Raw genomic sequence first — 14,792 nt, forward strand, 5'->3', positions numbered from 1 at the left:
CAGTGAGCAGGGTTCCTATGAACCCCGGTTAGAGATGTGGGGTTAGAGTCAGAAATAGTGCTTGGGCTAGGCCTTCTGATCCAAGAGGCCATCTAGAGGTGACAGGAGTCTAAAGCAAGAGGTCTAGTCGAAGAGGTGGGCCGACATAGTCAACGAGCGGGCGCTGCTCCTCTTTGGCCAGACCTTTCGGTTGGTGACTAGACCACCCTTTTGGCCTATCATTTTAGATTCTTGGGCTAGCCCATGAGTTACGTGCTGTCTGCTCAGGCTGAGCCTTTGTGTGGAAGTTGGTCCCCAAGGGACCCCAGGTTTATGAACCCGACACTACCCGTTCCAAGCTCCACGATGCCCGACAGCTCATCACTAGTGCGTCCTCCCTCTTCCTTCTTTCACTTGCTTCTAAGGCAGGGCCTCCCACTCTCACTCACCATGAACTTAGTCCTTCCCTTTTGAACAGTGTAGGGCAGCGAGCAGAGCTTGTGGATGAGCATGGCAAGGTCATCATTTTGGAGGAGGAGGCGAAGAAGATGAACGAGGAGTGCAACCGCCTATGGCATGAGCTACAGGCAGAGGCAGAGGTGTCCGAGGTGGGCCAAACCTCTCAACCTCACCAAGCGGGTGTGCTCCCATGTGGCACACATCCCTTGGGTTGTCAGGTGCGCCATACGAAAAGGTGTTGCGATGGTTCTAACCCTGACAAACTCCACCATCTTCCTCGTGATTTGTGCAAGAATTTAGTTGTAAAACTTGTTGCTGTAATTTTGGGGGCTTGCCCCTTTGAACAATGGTACGCTAGGGGTGCACTCTCATGCTGAATTTCATGCTTTCATTGTCATTTTCACTTCATCCCCCATTCGTCTCAGTGGGGAGCATCCCCAGCGCCTATCTCCTCCTGTTAGCTCCATTGGCCTAGGACATGCCTGTTTGGTGTTAGGGTGTTGGCTTATCCCGTTTGGTGGTCTTGAGAGGAAGGACAGGGCGGTTCTGCCCCTCGACCATGAGGCCTTGGTGAGAAGGCCCATGGCTCAAAAGCGTCTCCCTCCCAATGATGATCTAGAGAGCGAGGAATGAATGATAAAGGATTTTGAAGCATGAGGACTTAGCTGTTTGCCGAGTTCGCATGTCAGCTCCTTTGCCACATTGTTCTTCCTTCGTGGGGTGCTTCCATGCAAGGAGATGGTAGGGCATGCTACCGCACATGCGATGTTTGCCCAAGAGTTGATCGCCTACCATCGTGTGTGGCTTCTGGTGCCAGCTCATCAGGGCTGGACAGAGGCTTAAGTCATGACGGATCTGCTAAACCAGGACTAGGAGCCTTGCTCTCTCAAGACCTAGCAGAGAGAGTGGTAGTGAGGACTAGCGCCCACTAGCATGGCCCCCATGGGTGGATGAAACTTGTTGTAGTAGTCGGTGATGTAGGCTAGGGTCCCAAAGTTGAGCACCTAGACTCGAGTGAAGGCATCGGCTGTGATGAACTCCCTAGGGAAGTGGACACCACCGTCTAGGGCAGTGCTGCTTGCTCTAGTGATAAGGCAGGTGTCTCTGGCCACCATAGAGCCTAAATCACAGTTGACGCTACCCCCTACCTGGTGTGCTAGCTGTCGTGGGGTCAGAACCACGACAAGCATTGTTGTTCTAGTCGGTGTCAGAGTACGTGTCTTTGGTGGCTCAGGTGGACTCAGGAACACAAGAATCATAGAGAGGATGCAATGGCTTATCCTGGTTCAGGCCAATTGATGCGCTACATCCAGCAGCTGATGATCCTTATACTCAAGAGCACCCAAAATTAGGGAGTTACAATAGAGTGTACATGAGGTAGAGATAGATTTGGTAGGGGGTTGGCTCGGTGCTAATCCTGAGGTTGCCTTGCCACCGATGGAGCCTTCCCCTCATTGGAGTGGAGGAAGACAACGGGTGCGGTGGAGGAGCTCTCGGCGCCCCTCTCTAGGTTGCTCTACTATTAGTGCCACTACAAGATTCTACCTCTAATGCCACGGCACATGATTGCAACACCACTAATTTGGTTGCCATAGGTGGGTATTGCAACCTTTTCAAAAAATGGTTGCAATATGTGCTGATAATGCAACAGACTAAATTTGTTGCAATATGTGTGGTTTGTCATTGCAACAGGCTTGTGCTACTGCAACCATTTAAGAATTGTGTTGCAATTAGTTGGCATTATTGTAATGGCATTTTTGAGTTGCAATAGTATTGGTTTTCGTTGCAATTACTTGGTGTTATTGCAACTATATTAGATTTGGTTGCTTTTGCTTGTAACTATTGCTACAGTTATTATGGGTTACAATAATGTTCCATGGTGTTGCAATTGCTAGGGTGGTTATTGCAACAAGATTTCTGAATGGATGCAATAGCATGTTCCTATTTCCACGGTTTTCTAGGGTTGTAATAATCTTTTATGGCAGTGCACTTGTTAAGTACTTATTGCAGCTACAATCCTAAATGGACGCAATATCACGTTAATATTGCCATGATTTTTTTGTGTTGATATAGACTACCCCTGATGCAACGGCCTAAAAGTGTTGCAATATACCAAAAATGGTTGCAATAGACAAAATACTCCACGCATTAGACTACCCCTGATGCAACAGCCTAAAAGTGTTGCAATATACCAAAAATGGTTGCCATAGACAAAATGCTCCATGCATTTCTGAATAATATACCAAAAAATGGGGGTGAGGAGAATTCAAACCCATGACCTACCACTAAAGATGAGCATGTCTTACCACCACATCATGGTTGTGTTTGTGATTTTTTCTAGCATGTTTCCTTATACATGTTTGGTCCAATCATTTGAAATTCAAAACCGAAAAAATATGGGCTAGGCTGCACGCTTGAGCCTGGTCCGAGCAGGCCTGCTGGCGCCAGCTGCAAGCTGGAGCCCATCTGCCAAGGGAATTGACGTGAAAAGGGCAAAAAAAGATACTGGCCAAGGGAATTGAACCCAAGACCTCAGACTAAAGCCAAGCGCACCATACCACCACACCACTTCATTGTTTGTGACTTACTTCGGCATGCATTGTTCTTAACATGTTAGTGAGAGAATAGAGAAATTAAATCAGAAAAAAAATTATTCCTTAGTTGAGACTCGAACCCAAGACCTCGACAAGGAACCAAGGAATTCTAATCACCAGGCTACAACAAGTGTTTGTGCCAAGTTGGGGGAATTTTCTTCCAAGTACTAATTCCGTCCAGTTAGATGAACTGATTTGGAATAAAGAACACATGAATAGCTGGTATTTCTATTCTTAATAGTTGGTATTTCTAAAACTTTTTTAACAAGCAATAGCCTATGTATATGTTGTTGTGTAGGAGTTTCAAAAAAATTGGAACTCATTTGATATTTTCTATCTTTTAAATAAATTTCTGCGTGCTTACCGAAAGTAATTCCAAATTGAACTGTGCGTACCTCCAATAGGAGTCAAAAAAATTACAAAGAACATATTTATAGTCATACATTTCACTCTATCCCATATCACAGAGTTGTTAGGGAAAAACATTTGTTTGCTAGGGATAATTCATCCTTCTATTCCTAATTTAAGATCAAATAATTGTAATAATTCTAAATTTTGTCAGAAAATTCTACAATTTTGCATGGTAACATGTTTTTGTTATCTAATCACCATATAAAAAACTCAAATGATTTTAACAAGGTGGCAATAGACATTGTTCACAAATTGATACATCTCTCACATAGTTGTTAGTGATTAATATGAAGAATGTACCCAATTGTGAACAGTGTATACTAACATTTTGTCGGATGGAGAAATTACCAATACAAGAGTTGTAGAACACATTGGGTTATACAACTTTGTTGTTGATGACTTTTTCATTTGAAATCATTAACTGTCCCAAAAATATGTTTAAAGCTCTTATATTTTGAAATTCAATTTTTGAATTATTCAAACAAAGTCGGATAAAGAAATGACCAAAATAAAAGTTATAGATCTTTATGATTTCTACAACTTAGTTGTTGATAACGTTTTCATTTGAAATCGTTTACTATCCCAAAATTCTATTTGTATTCTTATATTTTAAAATTCAAATTTTGAATTGTTGAAACAAAGTCAGATGGAGAAAGGACCAAAACTGAAATTATAGATCTCGGTGGGTTCTACAACTTTGTTTTTGATGACTTTTCCATTAGAAATTATCTACTATTTCAAAATTGTAGAAGTTCATAAAAATTCTAGAAGGAAAAAAAGAAAAAGAACGAACATGTGATGACATGCGTGGCAAGCGGTTCTATCTTCGTCGCTGACCACGGGGTCCACCGTACCGACGTGGAGGCATAGGACTGGCCGGACCATGTCACCAGCCCCGCGGCCTGCGCCGCTCACTGCACCATTTCATTCACACCTACACAAGAGCAAATACTAGCTGCGTGGGAATCCAGCCAGTGGGACCCGCTCTGATGCAACAGCCTAAAAGTGTTGCAATGTACCAAAAATGGTTGTAATAGACAAAATGCTCCACGCAGTAGACTACTCCAGATGCAACAACCTAAAAGTGTTGCAATATACCAAAAATGGTTGTAATAGACAAAATACTCCACACATTTTTTAATAATATATTCTATTAACAAAAAATGCTCCACGAAGGATTTGATCCTAGGAACTAAAGTACAAGCAAACCCTCATCTACCACTAGGGTACTGAGGTGTGTTCGACATTAAGCAAACTTTATATTACTTGTTTACATGATGAAGATGGCTAATTCACTTCATTTTTCAACATGGATGATCACCATCCGTATCATCCATGATAATTTCATAAAACAAAAAATTGTCTAGCATGCTGATATTTGTGCTTATAATAGAAAACAAATATGAGTATAACAGTTTAAAGACCAACTCCAGCTATTCATTATCCCGGACAATGCGATAGTTTTCAACAAAAAATCTAGAAACATATTACTGTTGAACAAAAGATAAGTATTTAAATAAAGAAATCATCTTCTAGGCTTTCTATAATAGTGTTGTGCTTTCTACAATAGTGTTGTGCTAGGTAGGGAAAAAGAAAAAAATAGTAAATCAGTTTCAAAGTTTTTGAAACTTTTACAAGATAATTTATTCAGCCTGAATTTTAGTTTCATTAAAATTTCTATAATTTTTCTTGCACAGGAAACCTCCTGGCTGCCTTCCTGCCCTCCCGTGGATCCTAGGAAAAAAAAGCTCTGGCGCATTTACCGCGCATCTTTTAATTTTTTTCCCAATTTCTAGTGGGCGCGGCTGGTGGCCGGGTGACATGGCGGGCAAGTGGCTGGGTGATGTGGCGTCCTTGCCCAAGGGTTGCCATGGAAGCAATAGTGCAACAAATTGTGTTAAAAACTATTAAATACCATAAATCTAAACCAAAGAACATGTAGCTCAGTGGTAAGTGTGGTGGTTCCTAGCTAGGAGGTTCCATGATCAAATCCTAGATTTTGCATGTTTTTCTCTCTTTTTTCTAGATTTTTCCATTTTACTCTCTTTTTTCATGATTTTTGGTTTCAAGTATTATATTTGCTTTTCTATTTTTGTTTTCCCTATTTTTTATTTAAAAAATTCTATTTGCCCCACTTGTGTCATGACAAACACGCAACTGCCAGGCGGCGACGCCTTTGGCACCATGATGTGCTCTGCCTTGTCGCTGGTCTTGCCTTCGGCGCCTATGCATCGCCACCACTAGAGGTTTCAGGCGACGTCGGAGAAGCGCTTGTGTCTTCGACTCTTCCTATATAGAAGTACTAATCTATTTGTTCCTTGGTCCTTGTTCCTTGTTCTATTTGTTTTGTTACCGGATATTATAGGCGGGCATACGAGAACATTCAAGAACTGCAGCAAATTAATTACCTTGCAAGCATCTCCTCAAATAGATGTTGGGCGTCGTCCATGTACACATTGCCCGCAACTGGGGTGCTGTCCGGCCACCATGCCGTGCCCCTCACCCATGGATGGATGGCTTTAGATGATGTGAGGATGGTTTATTCTATGTATACAATTTCTAGCTTCTTTTCTTCCAAAAAAAAGAATAGATAAAACATGTTTTTTGCATAACAATTGGTAACATAACTTCATATTTTCTAATGTCATGGTAATTATAAGGTTCTATCCAATTTTGAGGTGAATATGAGTTCAAACATATAAAGTGCTACTTAAATCTCAAAATTTGACTTGAGTTACTACGAACTATGTGAGAGATGTCTCCATTTGTGAACAATGTATGCTCCAACTTTATCAAAATACTTAATTTTTTTACAAGCTTAGTTATGAACCAAAAATATGTTGCCACATCAATTTGTAGAATTTTTTGATCAAATTTAGATATTATTGTAATTATTATGTGCTAATTTGGAGATAAAATTTTGAATTGTCTTTAGAAGACAACATAATTTTTCTCCATCTCTAATACATGGTCTGTAATGGAACATATGAACCTAAAAAAATATTTTTGTGCAATTTTTCGAATCTTATTGGAGGGACACATAGTTCAACTTAGGATTACTTTCAATAAAGACATAGAAAGTCAATTAAATGATAGAAAATACCAAATCTACTTAGAAATTATTCAAACTCCTACACGACAACTTATATGTTGCCTATTACATTTGAAAAATGTATTCATCATATTTAATTTAGTTTATGTACAAGTTGCTTCACAAAGGTGCCTTAATTTCTTATTTTAAAAAAAGTTGCTTCACATAAGCTTTTCAGGCGCTGGGCTAAATTCAGTTTGGCCCCCTGCCTCCTTCTTCGGTCCAATGGCATCAGCCCAAAAATTTCACATAGTTAATTGACGCTACTACCCATCCTCCTCCTCAAATCCCTATATTTTTTAAGGGTATCTTCGTAATCTCATCCCGCACCCACGCCCCAAATCTCATCCACGTCTCCGCAATCTCATCCACCACAGGCCATTTTCTCCACCACAGACCGCATCTCCTCAGTCGCTGTTGTGCCCCAATCTCCTCCTCGTCCACCGACCACCGTGCCCTCATCTCCTCCCTCCACCGACTACCGCGATGGACACGACTCCTCCATCAGCAAAACCGACCATGCCTCCCTCCTCCACCTCCGACCATGCCTCCCTCCCTAGATCCCTCCATGCAGTTGACCTCTCTCGTGGATGGGGAGGTGTAGTGGCCCCACCCCCACCCCTCCCTCTAGCCCCCACCACCACTGGCTCAGCCTCCCAGAGCTGTCGTTGCTGCGCCTGGCCATCATCATGGCGGCCTCCCCCCTCGGGTTCCCTTGCAGGATGGCGCGGCGTCTGTCCCTGAGGAGGACGATCTAGTGGGGAAGCTCGAGGAGGACGATGGTGGTGACCTCGACTTCCTCCTCCCTCCCCGTGTCGTCATTGGGCCCGACGAGAATGGCCCCAAGAAGGTCATTGAGTACCGCTTCGACGACAACGGCAACAAGGTCATGCGACACCAAACCCTCTCGCTCCCGTACATCTGTGAAAAACTTCCCCATGCCTTTGCTTCACCCGGCCCTCGCGGATGTTCCTCACATGAACTCTCCTCTGGCAAAAAAGAAAACTTACCAATAACATCTGAAAAAAGGAAGACGCCCTCTCAATCAGCTCCACAAGCGATCTCCTCCCTAGTCATGCGCGCCTCCCCTGGTACCCGATCTTCGCCTGGGCTCCATCGCCGTCACGCATCGCTGCCGCCCTAGCTTGCCCCCACAATCACGGCATCAAGGTTTGAAGCACCCCAACAATGATCTGTGTCCTTTGCCCTGGAGGTCATGTTTTCCACTGTTTACGATGGCCCCAAGTAGATCAAGGAGGAGCTAAGTAGCGTCCACTATGAGAATATCGTGGATGTGTGGCTGGTGGCCTGTTAGTTGTAGGCCAAATTTTCATTTGTTTTCTTGTACCTCTATGACGTACCAAAAACCCATGCTGTAGTAACCTCCTCTGAAGATGTGTTTCTTTTTAATGGGTATTGGATCTACTTCTTGTGTAATCCTTTTGTTCCTTTCTTCTCTCCAGGAAGAGCAGAAGGGACAAGATGAAGTCAGCGTTGGCAAACAGCCTCCGAATGACATGGTGGGATGTCATGTATCTACTCTTGTGCTTGCTTGATGTTTCTTTGGGCATTCTGAAGGTAAGAAACTGAAGTACTGAACTAAGACAGTTTGGTCCATTTTGTATGTTAATTATTAATCATTTTGAGGTGTACATACAGACAATGATTTAGAGCTTCTTTGGTACACTTGGAAGGGAAAAGAAAGTAAGTGTTCTTGTATGCAATTCTTCTTTGACATGTGTGCAACACCCCCATGCAATTCTGCACTAATTTCTTCCTCTACTTTTTCTGTTGCAACTAGTGGTGTTCCTTGCTTGTGTTCTTGGCCTCAAACAAATCCATTTCTATTCAGGGTGGACTTCGAAGTGGATGGTAGGATCATGAGGGAGGAACTGCAAGAGGTAATCAAACCAAGTTGAGCCCACTTGATTAATAGTCAACTGAGTTACTGAGTTAGTAGTACACTAATTGAAAGTAACATGTCAGTATTACTTGTAGAGTTTTGTCATAACTATCACTTCGATAGGGTGAATTATGCATGTAATTTCACTGTGCGGTAGGTAATTAGATTTGATCTTGAGTCTGTGGTCAGCCTAAAAAGTTTTTATTTTTCCCAGCCGATCGTTTTGAGTGTGTCGTCAAAAAGCTATTGAAGCTCAAGGAGCAGGCTAAGGAGTATGCATCCTTGATCATGGAGGAGCTCGATCTGGAGAACCTCGGTTACATAGAGGTGTGTATATATGCAAGGTTTGTTTATTTCCATTTCCTGAACAATAGTCCTTTGATGTCCATGCTAGAAGCCTAATGCCAAATGCTTTGACCTGCTTCACAGGTTTATTATGTCACTTGACTTGGCAGGAAATGGTAGTTGCCACACCACATTGGTCGAAACATTTCAAAAATGCTGACAACAAGGGGTGATGAATCAATATGGGACAATATAAAATCAAAATAATTTTGTATGGTCCATTTTCCATGCCTACTAATTTTGTTTGGGGGTAAAATCTCAAAACAAATTAATTACTTGTTGATCAATTTATTTGATGCAAAATATATGTGCAGCTTTGTTGTTTTGACCGATAACTACTGAAGTGATATATACAATCAATGAAGGTCTCTGTTGCATGGTAATTCACAATTAACTCCACTATCTAGCAAGAAAACATATATGTAGGAATATTTACGATAATTAGTTGGATTGCCTTCTGATTGCTGCATGAAACACATGGTTCGTGCTAAGAGGTATAAGAAAATTGCATAGTTAGAACTATGATTATACAGTTCCTTTATTCATCTTGACTACCTTAAACTTCCATATAGTTAGTTAGAAGCCTAGAAGATCGAACTCACAGTTATGTCCCAAACATGAGCCATTTTTTTGAATGAACTAGCAAGAGCTCTACCTTTTATTAAGATAGGGAAAAGAGGTTTATGTACAGAGCATAAAAACAACATGGTTTTCTGCCCAAATTACATGCCGCTCACAGGAGCTACCCCCTCCATGTCAGCTCAACATGAGCCATTTGAGATAGCAAGCTAATGCTTTATGTATGGTCCACAAAACTGTTGTGATAGTTGTTGGAAGAAAAGTCCTATCACAATATAATATCGCAAACAACTCTTGACTATTCGATCGTATGATCATTTGGTCAAAAAAATTGTTCCTCAAAGGCACGACAAAAATTTCTTGATGGTAGATTGAACAAACAAAGAATGGTGGTATGCTCTTCTAATTACTGATAGTATCCATGATTTTGCAGACATGAGATGGTTTACTTAATCCGGGCTTTAGATCAGCCAACTCTTTTTTTATTTTGTTTAGATATGTGATGCCATTGCAGTTGAAAGATTCTTAATGCTACTCTTGTCATCTCACATCTTGAAGTGAACCCTGTTTGGAAGGACTCAAGGTGCCTCTGGAGTTTGAAACTATATATTTCGTGTTCTCCTGTTGAGCTAGAACTATTTTTTTGTATCTATTTTCTGGCTGCAGCTCATTCAAAGAATTTTTTTGATGTGGATCACTTCTATCAACTCCATAAAAGATGAAGTTTCCATTATCAATGTGCCTTGAAAAGAATTTTCTTGGAGCACAAGAGAGTACTATGGCACAGGTTATGGATAGATTTTGTGTATCTTTTGTGCTATATTGAAAGAATTTCTACTCCAAAACATTGCAAATTGACCTATACTTTTCAGGTTATGGCTGCACATTATGCCTGTGACTTTGGAGGTGCAAGAGTTGAACAACTAGGTCTCACTAAGTAAATATAAATTATATAGCTAGGGAGGGTATTAAACTCACAGCTAACTGATGAGGAGCTTCGGAACACAGGACGCCGTTGACTACATCCCAGACATGGTAAATGCATGCAACCTGCACATACTACATCTACGTCTCATATTGTAGTGCTTGTGTGTACAACCTGTTCGATGGAATTACTAAAGGAAATTATTTTTCCTTCATTTCTATTAAAGTTGGTCAAGAAATTCTAGTCTTCAAGAATTATTTTTAAAAAATCATAAATGAGAAATACTAGATATATTGTTTATATGCTATAACTTCTGTACTTTTGCTCAGATTATTTCTCTGACTACCTATATTCCTTTGTCATGTTTCTCACATTCACATCTCTGAAAAGAACCAACTCAAAAATAATTCATTACTATTTCTTAGCAAATTACATCATTGGAATTAGATTGGAGCTGGCAAAGCAAAAAAATCTATTGGCCTTTGTTTCACCATGAAGATAGGGTTCATGATTAATGATGTAATGTTTGGCCTTTATGCAATCCGTTCTTTCTAAAATATAATGTTTGCATCATTTTGAATGTATAACCAAAATAATCTATTTTGTATTCTAAATATAAATGCATTGGCATTCTCTGACCAACTTCAGAAATCTGACTAGATTAGGGTGCAGCCCATTCTACAAACTGTCTTGTCTGAACAAACATAAAGTTTTGTCTAATTGAATGTTTAAAAACTTACCCTATCTATGCTTCTGTGTACCATGCTAAAAACTGAAACTATATACTTACCTACTGAACTTGTGCAGTAGAAAAGGAAAATCTCTGTCAGCACAACCCAAACTTAATTTGAGGTCACATAATATACCAATGTTACTGATTTTTTCATTTTTTTAGGACCAAGATTGAGTTCGAGTGGAGTGCACAAGTGATGGGACGGTCAACGTCAATCCAACCATTCTTACAAGTGTTAGACATAGTTCATTACATTTTGATGCGTTGAAACTAGCAAGTGTGTGTCGGATACCTTATGTGTTTCAGCTGTGCGTGTGTTATCGACTAAGTTTGACATTGGATGGTTTCATTAAAGATTTGTATGAACAAAGCATATTTTGTATTAATTGTCGCACCCAATTTTGCAAAGCAAAACCAAGTACTCATATATGTGCGCCCAGGATGTCCAAACACACACATATATCACAAATTGCAATAGTATCAAAGTAAAGTACTTATTACATCGCATATCTCATCATAAAGTTAATACAAAGTTTGCTCGAAGGCAAAATTATTACAATCACAGCGGAATAACTAGCCCAACTGCCACAGGGACTCCAACTGGTGAACGTCTCCCTAGTAGTCCTGGACATCCTCCGGAAACTCTTCATATCCATTATATGTTACCCATCCGGGATTTTCATTGGATGCAAAGCAAGTGTAAGCTCACCATGCTTAACAAGTATAACAAAGGGATCTATGAGGCTCAAATAGGCTTGACACTGTTTGACTGTGGTTCGCAATTTTAGTTGATCAATTTTTAGAAACCTGAATTACTACTTTAATGAACAGACCCAATTCCCAAGTGGTATTAAAGTATCATCAAACTTTATCTCATAACCCATCCATCCATCATCCATAGTAACCACTAATCTTGAAGGATCCAGACCGCTCGTATCCGTGAGCACGGCTGTTATAATAGGTTAATTATTTCTGCAGAAATTGTACATCTTTACCCACTGAGCCATGATTCCCAATGCCAGGGTTCACGAGACCCACTACACCTCTTCCTAGGAAGTGTGGCAGAGTTTCACTATGAAACCCTTAGCTAGTTGCACTAACAGGTCATAGCTACAAAGGAATGGCATGCGTGGGCATCGCAGCACGATGCACACCCTAACAGAAAAAGGAAAGATACCCTCTTACCCCTTACTGGAGCTATAGACGAGCTAGTACAAACTAGATAATAGGTTAAAGTCAGAGCCATTTGACACTCGGGGTTGTACGGTCCCTTCTGGGTTGCCGCTTTAGGATTAAGTCCTTATGGAGAGGCACTAGAGTACTCAACCCCGTACTCTAGCCCCCTATCTATTGCTAAAAAGTTTCATTTTATCATATTGCATATAGCCTTTAAACATGTTTAACAATTACTTCATGTTAAGCGCTGCAGCATCTATCCAAAATGCCTACCCAATAAACCCAGGTATCAAGGATATGTGGTACAAGGAATCATCTAGGTAAAGTCCTTAAAGGCAATTTCAAATTAAACACATGCATGAATGTAAGTGGTAGTAGTTCATAGGTAACAAGGGGCCTTTGGTACACTTGCCTTCCTCAAAGTCATCCAGGGAGTACTGTTGATCCTGCTGGGGGTCCTCAGTCACCTCAAATGGCTCACCCTCTAATCGTGATCCAATCATCAATCAAGCATCATTCCAAACATTACATGCATACAAGATAGACTTCCATTAGAACAGTACACCAAACAGTGAAAACATATGTTGAAAAGCTTACAGATCTATTCTACGCATTGCTACGAACACATGAGCGAAAGAATCACTCAAATCAGACTTAAAACATGAAAGTTATGCATGAAATAAGATGTAATGGCAATTCTGTAAATAAACTAACCTATTTTCGAATTAAAACAATTAAAAATCTGAATTTAAATGAAATTTGGACCGGGCATACTATTTCTGGAAATGACAGGGTCCTAAACGAATAAAATTAGGAATGAAAAATAATTATTTTGAACTAACCAGGACTGCAGGTTGATTCACTAAAAACCGAGGGGCTATTTTGTAAAACAGGCGCGGCTTTGACTATGGTTGACCCTGCTGTTGACTGGGTGACACGTGGCAGCACATGGTTGGTGCGGTTCACCACGTGGCGGTGGACCAGTGCTGACACGGTGGGGTGGAATGGGTCCATGGCTCACCGTGGACTGGCCACTTAAATCCAACTGGTTTCTAATCTAGGCCATCCGTGCTAGATCCAACGGCACAGGGGTGAGGGTCGGGCGGTGGCTCACCGAGGAAGAAGAAGATGCCAGCGGTGCCATGGCCGGTGCGAACTAGAGCTTGGGCTACGGCTTTTTAGGGCGCCAAAACAAGAACTGAGGGCACGGGGACGGTCAGGAGCTCACCGGGAATCCGACGATGGTGGTCACGACGTCTGGATGGCTTCGAAGCGAGTCGTCGATGGCGGCCGCGAACTAGAGAGAGAGAGCATGATTGAGGTGGAAATCCGAGGAAAACCAGGCCAAAATCGCAAAGTGGAGGTACCTACGGCTTCGGTGGGTCGCGGTGGATCTCTTGGGCACGTCGGCGTCGAGTTACGCGCTCAGGCGGAGGGATTAGCCGGCGGCGGTGGGTCACGGCAGCGAGCAGGGGATGGGGAAGGGCAGAGGGGAGGCTCGGCCTTTATAGGTGGGCGGCTACGGCGTACAAGGAAGGGGAGTGGGGCAGTTTTGGCGCCTTCCATACGGGCGACGGTGGCCTTCCATTCGGAGCCACGCCATTGACGGGCAGAGAAAAGGAAAGAGCATTGGGGAAGAAAGCAAAGAAGACAATGGGTGCATGCGGCTGACAGGCGGGACCAGCTGCGCAGTAGGAGAGAGAAGGGAGGGAGCGGCGGCATGGGCGTTGCGGGCCGTGGTGCGAAGGTGGGCTGTGCTGGTAGGCTGGTCCAGTTGCGTAGTGAGAGAGGGAACGGGCGGTGGCTCGGCGATGAAGGCCGGCCAAGCTGATGCACGCGCGGACGGCAACCTGGGCCATGCGGGGTGTGGGCTAGCGCGCCGGTGCAGGGCAGCCACCGAGTGGGCCGACGCCGGGCAAGGCAGGCCGGGAAGGGGGAGGAAGAAGGCCGGCCTAGTTCGCTTGGGCTGAAAAAAAAGAGAAGATAAATTCTTTTCAACTCAAATCTTTTTTTTTCAATTCTATTTTCTCCATTTCCATTTTTAAGCCAAATTCAAATAAGCTTTGAATTCGATTTCAAATCATCTAGCCCTACACTCAATCAAAAACCATATGATTCGGCATGAATGCAACAAACAAGTTTCTAAACTTATAGTTTATTTTATTTATACAATGTTTATTATTTGGCCTATGTTAGAAATACCTAGAAAATGTATAAATAGGGCAAGAATTTAATGGCTAATTTACAGTAGAATTTTGGGTGTTACAAACCTACCCCCCTTAAGATGAATCTCATCGTCGAGATTCGGATGGTTCAAAGAGATTGGGATAGTCAGTTCTTAGATCTTCCTCTCTTTCCCAAGTTGCCTCATCCACTGAGTGTCTGTTCCACTAAACCTTGCACATTCTTATTATTTTGCTCCTTGTGATTCTCTCCGCTGTTTCTAGGATTCTTACTAGATATTCTTTGTATGATAGATCCCCTTAGATATCTAGTTCTTCCAAAGGTAGTTGTACCTTAGGTAGTCTCAAACATTTCTTAAGTTGTGACACATGGAAAACATCATGAACACCTGAGAGCTGCTCCGGTAACTCTAA

At 42.1% G+C, this 14,792-nt stretch overlaps 1 long non-coding RNA gene across 3 annotated transcripts; it reads left to right on the forward strand.

Annotated features, from left to right (window-relative positions):
- The first annotated feature begins 7,164 nt into the window (after positions 1–7,164).
- On the forward strand, positions 7,165–11,440 carry LOC136456065 (uncharacterized). Of its 3 annotated transcripts, none has more exons than XR_010759333.1 (7): positions 7,165–7,420; positions 7,998–8,112; positions 8,194–8,238; positions 8,387–8,435; positions 8,652–10,148; positions 10,234–10,396; positions 11,182–11,440. It is a non-coding gene; the product is annotated as an uncharacterized lncRNA (long non-coding RNA). The 3 variants fall into 3 exon arrangements; XR_010759332.1 differs by having other exon boundaries at positions 8,652–8,781; positions 8,867–10,396; XR_010759331.1 differs by having other exon boundaries at positions 8,652–10,396.
- Positions 11,441–14,792: the final 3,352 nt, after the last annotated feature.

The sequence above is a fragment of the Miscanthus floridulus genome, chromosome 6 (assembly GCF_019320115.1).
Source record: "Miscanthus floridulus cultivar M001 chromosome 6, ASM1932011v1, whole genome shotgun sequence".
Taxonomy (NCBI): domain Eukaryota; kingdom Viridiplantae; phylum Streptophyta; class Magnoliopsida; order Poales; family Poaceae; genus Miscanthus; species Miscanthus floridulus.